This window comes from Lampetra planeri, chromosome 36 (assembly GCF_965212315.1).
Source record: "Lampetra planeri chromosome 36, kcLamPlan1.2.h2, whole genome shotgun sequence".
NCBI lineage: Eukaryota > Metazoa > Chordata > Hyperoartia > Petromyzontiformes > Petromyzontidae > Lampetra > Lampetra planeri.
In genome coordinates, this window is record NC_136142.1 from 3,209,359 (window position 1) to 3,227,520 (window position 18,162).

Genomic DNA, 18,162 nt, shown 5'->3' on the forward strand with positions numbered 1-18,162 from the left:
CTTACTTGTTAAAGATCCCGTTCCAATTACCGGTAGCATTAATGTAACTGCCTGCCATTTGAAGAGACGCTATGACCATCTATATATATTAAAAAGGGAAAATTGTGAATGTGTGTCTGTTCAAAATGTTTAGCGTACTTCCCGACATGCAACAAACTTGAAATTTGCCATGTGGGTACTGTCCAGACTGTACACCATGCAACAATTATAAAAATACATTTCGATTTAAAGCTTTCGTGACTGCAGGGATTCATCTTCTTGGTTCTTTCGGTAAAGTCACGTAGAAGGGAGTATAGTAAGTATACTGATGGTGCTATGCAGTTTATACTTTAGTTTTTTAAGTAGTTTATACTTTAGTTTTCTACGTAGTTGTTTAGTAACTGCAGCTACATTTCATTAACATTCATTTCCTTTGTTAATGCTACTCCCTGCACCCCCCCTTGGTGCTGCTGATCCTGCATAATGCATGGGCATAATATGACTTTGAAACCCCCCCGCCCACCTCCTACGCATTTCCCATGAATATGCTAAATTCCTCTTCATATGCACATTCTTTTTTTTGTTAAGGCGCTCTTCCACCTCCAACCCAGCTTATATATAAGCTCCTAGCTTGGTAGTGTCTCATTCTTCACCTGAAGACGGCTGCTTGCGTTGTAGCCGAAACGTCGTGAGAATTATTTTATTTTATTATGTTTTATTTTTATTATGTTATTACTTCCCTTCTACGTGACTTTACCGAAAGAACCAAGAAGATATAAAAATACACTTTTGTATATATTTTTTTTTTGGGGGGGGGGCGCAATTATACATATATTTTGCACGGCACGTGAGCTGTGGCTTCACATCTGTCATGTGACCCGTGTGCGGAAGCGTAACGGAGTGTGCCTGCTGATCGCGGGTAAAATGAAATACAAATGTGTTGCAGGTCTAAGGCGTTCTTCGCGCAGCATTGCTTTATTATTTGAGTCGTTTACTGCCGTACGCACCCTGAAAGTTGTGTGTGTCTGCAGCAAGCGATCGTTTGTGTGTGGGGGGAGCGGTAGTGCAGTGTTCGATTCCCGCTCACGGCTAACACCGGTGACGATTACTTGAACCGGTCCTGGGCCTCCCCTAGGTCGACTCAGCCTCAAACGAGTAACTGGTATGGTGTGTGAGCATCGCCACTGGGGAGAGAAAGGCGGCCGGGCGTGGTGAATCCAAGTCCCGGGTGAAGCCGGGTAGTAAAGATAGTATGCAATAAATTAGTCTATTATTCAACAAACTACAATACTTTGAAGACGTTCCACACCAACCCTATCCTGCTTTAAGTTTAAATATTTTCGAGAAGACAGTTAATTTTAAACTACTTCATGCAAAGTTTGTGAAATAGTTATAAGGTGGTCATTTGCTTTTTTAAAATCAATAATGTAAAGTAATTTTTTTAAATATACACATTATCAAACACGTGTAAAGTAAAACTTTGCAACTGATTTGTTATTTTATTTTCTAACTTATATTGTTAGAAAACATCGTATTTGTGTTGCCAGCACGGCATATCATAAGGTGAGATAGGCAGCACATTGCATGCATCTCATTGGTTGTCTCGTCCTGAAGTTCATGTACTGGAACAGGTCTTCATTTTTGCCGAGTAAACCTAGCAAAGTCCTTGGCCAAATTCCGATGACTACAATTAGTATGTATTACAAATGAGACTGTGGCAAATTGAAAATTAGTGCACAAACAGATATGTCAATGAACAATGTCGACTGTAGCAACATGATGAACACTATCCTTCTTGCCCGTCCAAGGACGGGTGTATTGCAGTAGATCTGAAACTTGCAAGCGAAGAGCAGACCGCGACATGATATATTCATTGCATCAATGCGTGTGCAATTTGTAAGGGCGCGGTAACACAGACCTATTTCATTTCAATGTTATAATCCCGTGTTCATCATGACGTCCTTTTTACTTCTACGTCTCAACAGCGTGACGGAGATCGCGTGACGTGAGGGTTGTGAGTTGACGTCGAGGAGGGGGGAGGAGGCGCCTCGGCCCCCCATGTGGAGTGACGTCAGTCGTTAATTGTTATGAATGGGGGGGGGGGTCCATTTGGAGGACGTCACCTGGTCATGGATATTAATAAGGGGGGCTGGTCGATGTGGAGTGACTTCATGAGCATCAAGGACAGACATTCCTGGATGATTATGGTAGGTATAATCCAGATTAAAATATATGTAGAGACAAATATACATATGTGTTTAGCGGCTAATTTTAGGCCGGATGACATAGTGAGAATAACAAAGTGTGTAACTGTAGACATTTATTGGAAATTCTGCAATGTATTGACATACATTTTTCAATTACATACTGTGGGTTTATTTTTTCGCCACATGCATTCTTTCAGCGTCACGTTACGGGATGAAGAATCCATTGGGAAATCTCTCAGAACAGCAAGTCCCCCACGTATAAGTAGACAGTCGAGAGAAACGATTTTGTTTTACAGGACTTCTCCTATCTCATACACTGCGTGGTGCCCTCTTCTATACACTCTGCAACAAGAAGGTTTGTTGCGCGAGACTCAACCTGATATTTTTAATTATCATAATTGTAATCTAGACACATTAAGTGTAGAATTGAATACGTAAATTGCTCAGTCGGTGATGACCAGGCTGAGAGCATCAAACTCTCGATATTTGAGAACCCAGTTTAATAACGATGGGCAGCTGAAACCTGAAATCAAACCCAGGGTCTCAGTGGTACGGCCTAATTCATTTGACCTATAATCCAACCGGCCCCAATAATATTCGAAAACTTCATCATCGCACGTGAATCCATACAGAGAATTACAAAAAAAAATCATGTTAGTATACTACTATTGTGTAATACAGTAGTCGTGGTCATTGGGTGTCCCCTTAAGACATGTATTTCCAGACAATATAAATAATACATATCTTCATCAATGTATTTACTATCAAATACCGTACACTCTGATTCGTTTATGACTTTACAACAAACGTATTTTAAATACTAATATGATTGGTCACATTATTATATAGTGTACATATACATCAAAATATGTAGAGTGTATTGCCATTACACTTTACATTATCGCCTTTTATCATGTAAAACGGTGTTTTTCATTTCCTCAGACCATTCTGAAAAGCATGCAAAGAGAATACCACATTTTTGCTCAAATATATTAAAACTAAAATGAGTAATTCTCATACATTCATATAATACATGGAGATCGTTTTGTCTCCTGAATAAACTTCACTTACATCAAACATTTTCACATCAGGTGCAATCATCCATCATACCAAGTTGGAGTCTTAATCAATTCTACCAGTGAGGAAGATTGTAATATTCCTTTCCAAGGTCACTCCAATTTACACTTAATGCTGTGGTACAGATGAAAAGTTAACACACGTAAAACATGTTAACTATGTTGAACCACGTTTCCTTTTTGCAGTTTTTCCGCTGATGGAAATTTAGTAAATCTTACAAAAACTCGTTGGGCACATACCAAAACATTGCATTAATAACGCCGAAATCAGTATGGCGATGAATAATGCATTCACTGCAAGTATGGCCGAATCATTTGGCGGCATTAAGGAAATTTAATACGAAACAAAGCTACAGACAAATGAAACCCATTCCCTGTGTCACTCGGCATGAATGCGTGTGGGTTTATAAGGAATGCTACCATGCGGTTGTATACAATTTCATGAGAAAACCATTACCTAACCATTTTACAAGAGTTTACAGTTCATGACATATCCTGCTCAACAGTACTGTTATATTTAAGTTGATTGGTTGATTGTTAAGCCATTACAAAGTTCAGTTATTCTTAGCACACATGTACATACCAGTCCGTATACCATATACCACATGCTTGTCGAATGGAATATGCATTAAACATCGAAACTCCTTCATCATCTTCTAATGTTTATATTCGTATACTCTTTATACTTCTGCATGTTAAACATACAACATAGAATCATTGAACTGCCTCAGCAAATAGTTGTTTCTCCTATCTTTATACAAAACACTGGAAACAAATATCCCAGTAAAACTATGAGTGACAATTTTTGGTGCGATGCTATTTGCATATAAGTATTTGCTTCTTTATATATATATGTAAATTAAACCACGGTAATAATGACAGTGGTGATAATTGTTCAGCACCGTTTTTCCATAGTGGCATAATGGTATTGTGGGACTATGTTTAGCCAATGTGCTTGAGGTTAATTGTACAAAACTATCATGTTAATTTTATATATATATAAATCCCATTTAAATGAGCCAATGAAATGGCTCCGATCGGCAGAGGTGTGGACTCGAGTCATGTGACTTGGACTCGAGTCAGACTCGAGTCATGAATTTGATGACTTGCGACTCGACTTGGACTTGCATAACAATGACTTTGTCCCACCTATGAGATGTGGACTCGAGTCATGTGACTTGGACTCGAGTCAGACTCGAGTCATGAATTTGATGACTTGCGACTCGACTTGGACTTGCATAACAATGACTTTGTCCCACCTCTGCCGATCGGTAAATGTAAGTGAATGGCTTGTACACAGATCAACCGCTTCTTTTGTAGATGTTTGTCGATGATACTGCGTTGGCAGTAGTGTAGTGAGTCACTTCAGAGGTACTAATAGTAGGAGGCACACAAGTTTATTCTACACTTTTCACAGTATAGGGGATAACTATATATGGGTCAGAACAGCCGGCACACTGCCTGACCCAACACCTACAATGAGGTGAAGACGGGACGAAGACTTGTGAAGATTCTAGATTTGAAGCTTTCGCGACTGCAAGGATTCATATTCTCACCTTTACTTTATCCGCACCTAGTTAACACAACAAAGGCTCATTCCTAACAGCGTGCTTCAGCCGCACCGAACCTCACAAAAATAATATTCACGGCCCACCTTGGCTCCTCCCACCCTCAACCAGTATATATACAGGGACTGTTTTCTTGGAATTTCTCTTACTTGATTCAGCTGTCGTGCTGTGACGGTTCCACCTGAAGACGGAAGCTTGTGTTATTTTACTTTTATTAATTTTATTTTTTTATCTACTTGACTTTACCGAAAAAACCTAAGAAGACTTGTGAAGATGACGGGTTCCATTCCAAACGACAGCCTCGACCCAGCGTCAGGGCCTCCCTTTATCCTCCCCGGCGTGACCTGGCTCCGCCCTCGGCCACGCCCCCTTCTGGAACCTACTAGAAGGTTCTGAGCTCTGCCCCACGTGTCCCCTCTGTCACCTTTACCCTACATCCGTGCCTATCACATGCCCTACTGGCAGACCGGCCGCTGTATCCTCAAATGCCCTTCACTGCAAGCAACCGGCCCTACGCACTCCTGGGCACACTTCACCTGCCCTGCCGGTAGACCGGGCGACTACACCCACAATCCCCCTCTCTACCAGTAACCAGCGATACACGCTATAGTGGCCTATTCCATGTCACTACAGTAGTGCAGAATCAAAACTAATCACAAAACTGCGCACGTTCATCAATAATACTGCCCGTAAAAGAAAAAGCGTATATAATTAGGTGACGTTTTGGGGAAATGTGTCATAGAGAAGAACTATCATCGTGATAAACATGCAGAGTTGTTGTAACTCTTAGAGAATGTGAAAAACAATTGAGGAGAGGCGTTTATTCACCTTAGAACACCCATAATGTTTGTGAACAAATTAAATAGCAATTTTTTTGTTACTTTTTTTCATTCTAAATAATGCAGCATATCGCAAACAAAAGTTTCTAATATATTATCAAATATATATTATACTGCATGAGCATATCCTATGAAAGCATGGCATGTCGTGTAAGAATGCTCTTGGAAATTATCAAATTACCCATAGGCTTACATATAAACACATTTCTCATTGGGTTTGAAGATCTTGTTTTTAATTTTTGAATGGATACATTTGCACAAGTTAAGCATTGCATATGAAGTCCAACATTGAGGGCACTTGCATATAGCAATTACGATGGGTAGAATAGATTGGTAAAAATGGCACTTTTGTTTCATGAAAAAAACATATATAACATTCATAAAATATCAGCAGGGGTCGTTATTATGTCAGAAAGAAAGCAATCCGAGGGAGAGAAAAATGCCATTATTAATGTGCCTCTTTCAATCTGTCAAGCCTTTAAAGTTGAAAGGCTGTGTACAACATGACAATGTTCTACCGAAGTCGTGCAAGTTTGATGTTTATCTGGATTGGCGGAGTACTGTTGAATAATCTCTTAAATATATGTGCAGATGGCGAAAACAGGAGCCTACAGTTAATTATCCTTCCACTTGGAGTGTAACAAGTAAACAGAAATGGGGGTAAAAAAATAATAATAACTACGACTAGTTTCACTCTGTTCTCCCTCTGGGCTGTTAACATGGGTACCAGTGGCAGTGGCTTCGGGGAGGCTGGGGATGCCACCAAATACATTTGGAAATTCCAACACTGCCACGGAAGGCCAAATGGAGATGAATGCCACACAATTTTGTTTAAAAACGCCTACGAGTGTTATTGTTATGAACTTCATACAAACCCACGCTCTATAAACACACTGCAGAGCAGTGGAGCTATCCTTATCCATTGCCCTCTTATCTGTGAATCTTGTTTGCCCATTGGGGTCGGAGGATTCCCTCTGCTTTCTGTTACCCCTGGGCATTCGCAGATAATATCAATAGCAGACAAACAAATGTATGATATGGTAGTCATGGTAAAGTTTCCAAACTGCAGGAAAAGTTCATGCTTCCTAGTCTGACATTTGTGCATTATTACACAAGTGATGTATCATACACTAAAAATAGCACATTGCTGTAGCATCACGTTTTACTGCGAGGCAAATTACTTGGTTCACGAACAATGAAATCGCACGTTTTTAAGTGTCCAGCATGACTCGTAAATCTAATAATGTCTTCTAAGGCTAACTCTACCAAATTTGTGAAACCATTCAATCTCGGACCCATATTTCAATGCTGATTTTTTTTTCTAGTTTTCAGCATCAACTCGGCTCTATCTGTACCAAATTACAACGTTCTCGTCTTTACATAAATCATTATAATTTACATCAGTCACTTAGCCATAATTCCCTGTATGAAACGCAAAATACTTTGTGCAATACTTGACAGCCTCCACATCTTAAACACAACTATTGTCGAGTCCAAGCTTGGATGTAGCCTTTTAGCATGGCGACTTCATCTGGTCTGCCTTACTCCTTGTTATATTCCCGGTAACCTTTTAAAACTGTCAACAATTTAAACAGGAATACCCAGCGCTTTGTTAGGTGCATTACACAAGTGAATCAGAGCAGACATACCAAGTAGCGTGGTTAAGAAAGGAACTATCACAATTTAAAAATATTCTCATCTACGAACCTGGTACACCCAATTTTCCACAGACAATATCATATATCATATACATTACTGGAGTTATTTAGTAACACAAATGACCGTGAATTATATTTTATGAATCACAAAAAACTAACCTGTAAGCCTTCCATTCACAGCGCTATTTGTTAGTGTACAAACTTGTTTGAGAATGACCGCACTGTTTACTCGATGATGCATCCGGTATCTCTTTACACCCCAAAAATCTGGCTTGGTTTCATGAACGCATGGGAAAAACACATTAGATGCAGTAAATATGTTATCCATCCGAGTTAATTAAACTCTTAGCCTCGTAATAAATTAATGCGCGTATTACCCATGACACTTCACACAATAGCAAACTATTTCGAGATCATTTTCCGGCAGCAAAAAACTGGGCCTGAGAGATACTGAACCCACCACACCTCGCTTAAATCCAGGCAAGGAATGAAATGAAATAAAACGACGCTCGCAATGCTGCGTTTGCAGTGGTGCACAAGCGCAAATAGCGAAGATTCCCAACGCATTTGTCACGAACAAACGCCAAGGTGCACACATGATTAGGCAGTGGACCTTCCTACTCAGGAGAGAAATGTCTCTCTGCCACGACGGTGTGAAAACTCGGAATTATTAAATCTGATTTGTGAATACGGAAAGTATTAGAATACTACTTTTCACCATACAATGGCAATTGAAACGCATCCAATGTTTTTTTTTTTACATAAATAGAATACAATTATATTCTTTGTATTCTGTGGGTCTTTCGGTAAAGCCACGTAGATATAACTAATAATAAAAATAATAACAATATCACGACGTTTCGATCGCAACACAAGCAATCGTCAGCAGGTGAAAAATATAGCGGGAGAGCTGCTGGGGCAGGAAAACATATATATGGTGGGAGCGCTGCTCAGGCAGGGAGTTATATAAATAGAATGCAATCTTATAATACAATTCTTTGTCGTGTTCACGTACGTACTGTATATATTTTTTCTCAACACCATCCCCCGTTACGACAATTAAATACTATATTTAGATGTGCAATCTTTTCCATATTTGTAGATCAATTTTTTCCACAGCAAGATGGCACGATGTGCGACGTTTCGCTCCACGTCCTGGGAGTTTCAACGTCGGTAGCGAACAACACGCGGCACCAACCACAAACGCGTCAATCAGTGAGCTAAGCAGCACCACCGCCAAGATCTACTCAGTGAAATGAATTGCTGCTGCGATGGCAGATTAAACCCAACAACAAGTCGTAGCATTCTATTATCTGCTTGCAAAATACCATTAAGAATGTGCTTTGGCTCTCCATATGACAGCCGGTTAAAATGCACTATTTTCAAACCACATTAATCCGTTTCTAACGAACTGATAAATTACAAAAACAATCTATATTTTCTGGCCGCTTTATATTTGCCATTGTTGTGAAATGTGTTTCTGGGGCATGTGAACTGCGAACACATCAATGCCTTCCAAAGTTCTCTTGGATGTTTAAACACGAACCATTGTGTGATGCTGTCCATATCCCCACGGTGCAGCTGTACATTATAAATTAGTGCGGTGTGGTTTGCATTGACACACACAAAAAAAAAACCCATACGCGAGGTGACTGCTGCCTTTTATCATTAGCAGCGGCGCCAAGGAAGTGTAAAAGGAGCCCGTTCACACCGCGCCCATGTACGCCTTTGAACAATTAAATTGGAGAAAGCCACAGAAAACGAAGGCTACGCACAACACGAACTCAGTCGCCGGGGCGGCTTCATTCACAAACGAGACACTCACCCCGGCAGTTGCGTTCTTACGGCATCGGCGCCAACATTTTTTTTCCCCCGAGCGCACGCACGGATCCGAAGATGGGCACACCCCTTGCCGCCTTCCTTTCTTCTCTTGAGCTGTAAATGAGAAGCGACTTGAAATAGCGCAACTTGTACGAAGAAATGCACACACTAAATAAGCGCCAGCCAATGAAATGGCACAGCTGTGATTCGTTAAGGGTCTCGCCACGACTTTGTACATTTTGATTAGAGGCTTAATTAACGTTAAAAAAATCCCCACAGTTTAAATGTGTACTTATATATGAACTGAACATATGCTGTCGCAAGCAAATAAAAAGGAAGTTTGCTTTAAACATAAAGACCCTTAAAGTTGCAATAACACAGTCCCTCTATTGTACTTCCAAAAATATTACACATATATTGAGGATAATAAACTAATATAGATACAAATGTAACGAGGGCTTAACAAATGAAGACCAATGAGTTGCACAACATGTGTTGTTTTCGATTCCACACGCATTTTTCATGACAAAATGTACAGGGAAGCACAGAGCGCGAGCATGTATGTTGAACTTCTTTCGCACCGTACGTAGCCAACCGTTAAAATCGGAAGAGTGGACACCACATCCAACAGGATGAGTTCGGCACAGGTGCAATATATGTGTCCCTGACCTCAGACAGGAAAGAAAGTCTGGACATATAAAAGAGAGTGTGGAAAGAATAGGACGAGATAGAAATAAAAAAATTTAAAGTAAAAAAAAATCACAACTTGTGACAAGCAATACTTTAAAATGATTGTTTTTCCTCACAAAGTAATTCAATAATAATTATTAAATAATAACTATTTTCAGCAGTACTCGATTGATGTTCTTATTTGTAATACTTGAGCTACCGGCGCATCCATCTTCTCCTTCTGAAGGAATAGTCATCGCACACCGTGCACTCTGCGTGACCCTTTGTCCCTTGCAACTCTTGTCAACTTTGTGTTTCCATTACAATGCACAGGCGAGACCGTGAATTGCGTCTTATGCTCTGGAAGTGTTCATTATTTATATCCCTTTCATATCAGATTTGGCTTGAACACATCAGATGTGTGTGTGCCACACTTTGCAGTGATATATGGCGGGGGGCGGGGGGGTGGTACTAGCTTCCGCACTTTAAGTGACCTTACTATTAAAAATACGGTATGCATCAATGCTGAAGTGTGGAAGGGTGAAAGCAAGGGCAGTGTCGTTAAATTAACCATTTTACCACGCAGCCTACATTGTGGCTGACATGCCTGTTTCTAATTTCCCATGTGAGACAGCACACAGTATGTGTGTATATATATAACACGCACATTAACCATTTTAGAAAATAAACTATCATAGGACCGACATGACTTTCTAATTTCCCATGTGAGCGAACTGCAACGTTATAAAATGACTTGCATCCATGCACCACGTAGAACGACGGTAGATAACCGATGGTAAAGCTCCAATTTCGATTTAAAGCTTGCGTGACTGCAGGGATTCATCTTCTTGGTTCTTTCCGAAAAGTCACGTAGAAGGGAAATAATAAAATAATAAAAATAAAACATAATAAAATAATTCTCACGACGTTTTGGCCACAAGGACGGCTGCTTGCGTTGTTGCCGAAACGTCGTGAGAATTATTTTATTATTTTGAATTTTTATTACTTTATTATTTCCCTTCTACGTGACTTTACCGAAAGAACCAAAAAGATGAAAGCTCCAATTGTTTTGCGATCGCACACACAGACTTTGTAAGTCTGCGTAATTAAAAACACCGGTACGTACACAATTTCACCATGTACCAATTAACTTGCTCTATCTGCATGTGCACGGGAAGCTGAGAAACCCATTGCACGGCCGCATCAGTGACCCATCAGGAGCTATTGGTGCATCGGTACACATATACACGTCCAAGCATGACATATCCATTATTATTATTATTATCACCGACATCATAATTATTCCTGGGAATATTCGGCTGTCTGTGAAATTGCATGAGGTCATCACCTTCCACCTGCCCCTCCTTTCTCTCAGTCGCCAGTGTTTTTTTTTCTTCCACGACTCCACTTAATCTGCAGCCACCTGCACGATTGCCTCGAGATGGCTCGGTATAACCGTTGAGCATGTAACAAATGTGCACCGTACCTCGGTGAAGATGATGCGTACGTTTCATTAAGTGCAATACAATAACAAAGATCCCCAGTATATTCTATGATTCCTTCGGTAAAGTCACGTAGATAGAAAAACAAATTACAATAAAATTTACTTTATTTTCATTCTTAGTTTTATGATTTTATTGTTATTTGTTTTTCTATATACACGACTTTACCGAAAAACCATAGAATATGAATTCCTGCAGCCACGAAAGTTTTAATAAAAAATTAGCGAGGACCTATGAAGGCCGGCACGGTGCCTTTGTCTCCCGAGTGGCGATGTTTGCACACTGCACCATGTGCTCATTTGCGGCCGAGTCGACCTAGGCGTGGCGCAGGAATGGTTCGAATAATCGTCACTGGTGTTGTTCATGAGCGGCAATCGAACTCGGCTCGCCGTGTACATAGCCCAGCTCTCTGACCGCTGTACCACCGCTCCACGCGATTAATTAGTCCACAAACAAGCAAACAAACGTTGTACAGAGGCCAGCATCATCAGCTACTGATGCATGTTCACTCAACACCCATAATAACCTCCCTCTGAGTCCCCATCCCTTCCTCACCACCCGCCAGAACAGATCACAATTATGTGAATGTCGTTCCTATATAGATATTTCCCATATACGGTGTACGTATTAGTTGTCTATTTATACAACTAATGGGTGCAACTTAAGGAATGGAACGTGCCAGAGAGGATGTCTGCCGAAGAAATGGAGCGATGAAATCAGTGCTTGTGCAGGCGAGAGGTGGGGCTTGTTACTCGCAGCATCGAGAGAGATGGTGACGGATTGGGGAAACCCACATCCATGAATGCAGTGGTTCTTTCTTAAATGGGGATGCCCGACAGGTGAATAATCGAAAACACAATTTTACGCACGGGGACATAAGTACAACTACTCTGTTTCATCAAACCTATGTATTTTTTTACGTTCACGATTGAGAGTCAAATGAGTGCAGGATGCAATAAAGGTTAAGGACGATTAATGAGTCCACCTCGGCTGCTGCTGATGATGAAAAATAAACATTAAACAAATCTTACCCTCAGAATTTAGGCGCATTTCGCGGACAAAAAGAATAAATATTAACTTTGTCAATGACAGATAATGTAATATTATATTTCTTTGGGTTTTTCGGTAAATACTCTTAGGTTTTTTCGGTAAAGTCACGTCGATAAAAAAATAATAAAATTAATAAAAGTAATAATACAAATAAAATAAAAACCTAAGAGTATGAATCCTTGCAGTCACGAAAGCTTCAAATCTATAATGAATATTTCGGTAAAGTCACGTAGATAGGTTCAAAAGTAATAAATGAAACAAAAACTACGACGTTTCGATCGCAACACAAGCGACCGGGAAGCCACTAAAGGGAAGCTGTTTTAAAGGTTTAAAATGGGTGTAGCTCAAGCCTCCTGGTATCAGAACAAAGTGGGTGGGGCACAAGTGTCCTGGGGCCAGCACAAGCAGAGATGGTTATGTTAATATGACATCTGAGAGTCAAGAGAAGGGTAGACGTATGAGCCGTGGAGAAATGAACAACTTGTGGTACGCCCAATGCAGAGGCGACACCGCAGGAACTGGAATTGCTTGTCCAATCTTTAGTAAAATAAAACTAACATCTGAAGTTGACAAGATGGAAACATCACAGCTAGTTAGGACTTAAACTGGTTAATGACGTCCTTCCAATGATTGCTGAGTTTGTACCCATCCTCTCGGTTGAAATTGTGTCTGTATATATGGATGGCTTCGTGAACGAATCGTTGTTGATAGCCAGTGGGCTTGTAAAGTACCTTCGTCTTAGAAACATCTATTTCGTGTGAGCCAACCGCATTAAAACAATGATCAGCCACGGCTGAAGTGTTGGTGCTCCCGTGTTTAAAATATGCCTCATGCTCACGAACACGGTCAGAGACATGTCGCTTAGTTTCCCCAATGTTACTACTGCCGCTATGTATGGCAAGGTGATGGTTTTGATTGGGTCCTCAGATGGCTCCTTCCCAACGATTGGGGTGATAGCTTTACGGATTGTGCCTTTAGTGGCTTCCCCTACTTTTTCCACCTGATGAGGGTCGCTTCTGTTGCAATCGAAACGTCATAGTTTTTTGTTTATTTTATTGTTTTCTGAACCTATCTACGTGACTTCACGGAAAGACCCAAAGAAATATGAATTCCTGCAGTCACGAAAGCTTTAAGTAAAAATGTAATATTACGTGTGGATTATTATTAATTTAAAACAACAGTAATGTAACTGTCATCTGTTAACCGAAATGCAGAATTAAGGCCTCCCCACACGATTGTAATCATGGGGACAGTATCACCACCACCACCAATGCTGCCCCGTGTTCTCTGAAACGGTTCAGCTCTCACTCGCCACTGATCTTAGCCATGGCCAGGAATCACACTAAGGTCAATGGTTTCAGCGTGTCGTGTGCAAACCACTGGGCCACCAATGATAACCACGAGAAATACATTCATTGGTGGTTCATGTAATTTGCACCTCTGAATAGCACCGTTGGCTATGTACGGTGCGAAATAAGTCCTAAAGACTTTGCCTTCTCGACAGACCTGTTCTCCACCTGAAGACGGCTGCTTGCGTTGTGGCCGAAACGTCGTGAGAATTATTTTATTATGTTTTATTTTTATTTTTTTTGTTATTTTCCTTCTACGTGACTTTACCGAAAGAACCAAGAAGATGAATCCTAAATACATACATGTGTACATTTAGATATCGGTACGTATAGAAATTGTGTTGCGTTTTGTCGTTACATTACCATAACAGCTTTTCTTTGCCACATGTTGGATTATTAATATATAAACAAATATGTTGACAACTATCTCCTGGAATAAAACTGATTAAAAGTAATTAGTAACAAATTATAAGAATGCCAGGGAGAGCTTTGGGAAATGTCTTAATTAAAAATGCAACAACACGACATGCCTATAAATTGAAAAACAACAATAATAATAACAAATAATATATTTGGAGGAAACTGTCTGTATACTCGTTGCATAATAAAAATATATAGTTGTGTTATATGCATCAGCGTATTCTTAATTTGCAATGGAAATAATGGTTTCATTGTGTATATCTATTCTATTCCATTAACCTTATCTGCTGTCCCTGAGATGGCATGTGTAGTGCATCATAGTTTCCTTTCACTTTGATACCTTGGCAAATATGACTAGCATAGCTGGAGAATCGATTTCTAATTTTATACCACTGATCAAATGTGATTTGTATTTCGTCATTGTAACATTATGTTAGAAAAAACATCGATTGATTTGCTTCGTAAATACTATGAAAACACTATAACCAACGGGATTAAACTAATTCCAATTAGTCATGGATTGAGTGGGTATTCCCACCTCCAAAACATTTGCCTCACGTGGAAAAGGCGAATAACAGGTCCCTGCGGGGTGGGCTGGTAGGAACGAACATATTAATGGCTATAATAAAATGAAATGGCGGGGGTACGATACAAAGGGAGAGTTTGAGGCCTAGTTTCTAGGCTTTAGGCCTAGCTGCAGGCTTTAGGCCGCTGTGAGTTAATTTTTAATTTAAATGTTTTAATTAAAAACTATCTCAAGGAATTATAAGGGAATGTTACACTTGTTTAGCCAGGAAAGCCTCACTGAGTCTCAAGGTTTTTGTAGGGTCCTGCCAAGTGTTTGCAGTAGGGAGCGATGTTGCTACACCTAATCGGACATTGGACGGACGGACGGACGATATAATCTATTGTAGGCTGGTTCACTTCGTTCCTACCAGTATAACCTCGAGCACTCCCTGGGGGTGCTTTCACCAGCAGTGGAATGAGCCGGTAATTGCAGGGTTGCAACTTTACACCGAGTCGAATTTCAGAGCACTTGGTGTGATCGAAACATGTGATTACAAACAAATAACATAAACAATGTAGCAGGTCTTCAAAAATAATGACCGTTACTAACTGCAAGTATGCCCCAGGTTCACTCACCTCAACAGAGTCATCCAAACGACAGTTCGCGAGCTATTGAGGCAACAGAACACAAACGGAGTTGAAACTTTTGTTTACTCTTTGTTCTAGCTTTTATTTGTATTGCCAAGGAGTAGAACAGATTCTAGATTTGAAGCTTTCGTGACTGCAAGGATTCATATTCTTAGGTTTTTTCGGTAAAGTCACGTAGGTAAAACATCAAAATTAATAAAAAAATAAAATAAAATAAAAATCACGACGTTGCCTCCGAAACGTCGTGATTTTTATTTTTTTATTTTTTATTAATTTTGATGTTTTACCTACGTTACTTTACCGAAAAAACCTAAGAATATGAGTAGAACAGAATTGTATTTTTTTGGTGTTGCACATCGAAAGTGTATTTCAGACTCGTTCGTGGAATTCTGCACTCTGGCGCATCACGTTGTGCCCTCCAGCTTCGGCAGGCAAACTTGAAACGTTGACTTCCTTTTGAATGAGCGTTGTGTGGTAGTTTATTCATATCACTCTGAGCTACCAGCTCCTTTATTGACATTGCTCTGCAGTCGCAATCTGCAAGATGCATTTTTCATTGATTTATTTTGCAATTAAGTCGTCCACACACTGTGCCTGTCGTGTGGTGACTTCCTCTAGCGCAGCCTTGCACCCCTTTGGTTATCAATCGTGAAAAAACAACGTTAATACGTACATCGGATTGATGAAACATTTGTGTTTCGATGGTTTACCTTCTAAAAAAATCTGGCCACGTCTCGCACCCCCTGGGGGTTCGTTATTCCGCCCAGGTTAAGAACCTCTGCTCTAACAATAGTGACGAGAAGCCTCACGTTAAAGTGTCTGTCAAGGTCGTGTTGTATCCACAACTATAAGCAGATCTCAATTTTGTTTCGAAATGGAAATGAATGGTTTAATTTCATAAATCGGCTGGCTTTCCAGACTAATATTATCAATCTGCTTGTATTTTAAGTGAGAAAACTCTGGACCATTTTTAAACGGTTGGGTCTCATCAGCGTAATAATGCCTGTCCAATGCTGCATGTTAACATTACCCTGGGAAGCCAAGACACATGCAAGACAGTTAGGATTTTCTAAGACCCTTATTCATGTACTGGAAGTGGAGAGATGACAGTATATTTTTCTCCGGGTCCTTAGATTTTTACCTCCACATTGAGAATAATGCGTTTAGAGTATTTGGCTGTTATAAATGTACACGTGATACGCCACATCGTTGAGCTATCATTTGTGATCAGGCCCCTCTGAAAAATAGCTATAGAGCTCAGTGGGCCTTACCTGGTAAAATACAAAAAAATTATTTGAACAGTTTATTTGTTGTGCATTGTGTTATGAACCCATTGGCATCAGTTTGAATCCCAGCCATGGATATAACCAGTAGGTAATATCTGAACCGGTCCTAGGTACCACCTTCACCAATCTGGAACGACCAGTTTGGTGACGTCTGGTCAAAGAAGCACGAAAACCAACGTAGCATGGCAGAGGCTTTCATCCACCAGGGGATTGACAAAGGGCTGCGAATAATTTTGTATGCACACAACTAATGCAAATGTATTAAGCACGAATACATTTACTTTAAACTTCAACAAAAGCAAAACGTGTGAACGTTTAATATCGCTTTTGCTGTATAGCGAGCTTCAAGGTCTCATCCCCTTCACCAATGGCTGCACACACACTAAAACAATAACTCATGGCATTGGAAGAAAATACCAAAAAAATTACATTGTTCTAAAAACTTTGTTATGTTATGAAACTGTTAGAATGACTCACCGCTTCCATCCAGATGTGCGAAAGCCAATCTTGCCAACGTTATTATCGAATCACTCCACAGCACGTCTTCACTGTGACCAACCCTTCACGTGTTCTAACCACCGTTCCCCGTCCTCCTCCCACAGAGCTTGTCCCGGAGCTTCCAGTTATTTGTTTCAAACGGTTGTGCGACTCGTGTGCACATAGGTAGGCATGGACCGTACACTGGACTTCTTTCGCACCGTACGTAGCCAATCGTGCTAATCGCAGGTGCGGGTAGTCTAGGTGAGACACCTTCACCTGAGCTCACCACCACTGGCTTCGAGGTCTCGAGTGCGCACTTTCTCCACTCTCCAACTGGGCCCCCAGTGCCACGTGACCGTCCCTTGATCCCTCACACCTAATCTTATCTCTCACCACCATCGATGTCTTGATAATCGCAGTGCCCACCGTTCACAAATCAACACACTCCTCGATTAATCACCTTCGGCTGTGCTCGTACACTCCCTACGCGGAGTTCCCCTGATAATGATTCCCTCGTATACCCATCCTCCTACCGTGCTTATCTTGTTTGTCCACAAAGGAAACAATACAAATCCCCTCCCCCGCCATAGCCTAAACATCCTGTTTGGCAAGTGCTGTTCGCGAGCACCTATGAAGGCACACGAGTGGGTGAATAGTCAACACTATGCCCGGCCACCTTTGTTTCCCAAACGCTGCTGTTTACACATCTCACCGGCTACTCATTTAAGGCGACCTCGGGGAGGCCCAAGAGCGGTTCACACATTCGTTGCTGACATGGTCGTATTTCGGGAAATCACCCAAATTTCGGCAAATAAAAATAGTTGGCAACAGATATAATTCAGACTACTCCATACACCGTGATGTAAAAAAAACAGTGTATAGATTACATTCTTAACCAAAGCACGATCTAATTTGCGATTCATATAATCAATGTATTGACTGGCCTTGAGCCAAGAAGAAATATTCCAAATATCTATGGGAGGGAAAGGCGTATTAATCGACAATAACTGATAACCAAATAAATCAATTCGATTACACTCAGCACGAGTGATTAATTAATGCACAAGGAAACTATAAACGTTATCAAATGATACGATTTATCA

At 40.5% G+C, this 18,162-nt stretch overlaps 1 long non-coding RNA gene across 1 annotated transcript; it reads right to left on the minus strand.

Moving 5' to 3' along the window:
- Nucleotides 1–5,893: 5,893 nt before the first annotated feature.
- LOC144730633 (uncharacterized) lies at nt 5,894–17,571 on the minus strand. Its single transcript, XR_013587824.1, has 3 exons — nt 17,057–17,571; nt 9,153–9,262; nt 5,894–8,482 (listed from the first exon to the last, which is right to left on the minus strand). It is a non-coding gene; the product is annotated as an uncharacterized LOC144730633 (long non-coding RNA).
- Nucleotides 17,572–18,162: the final 591 nt, after the last annotated feature.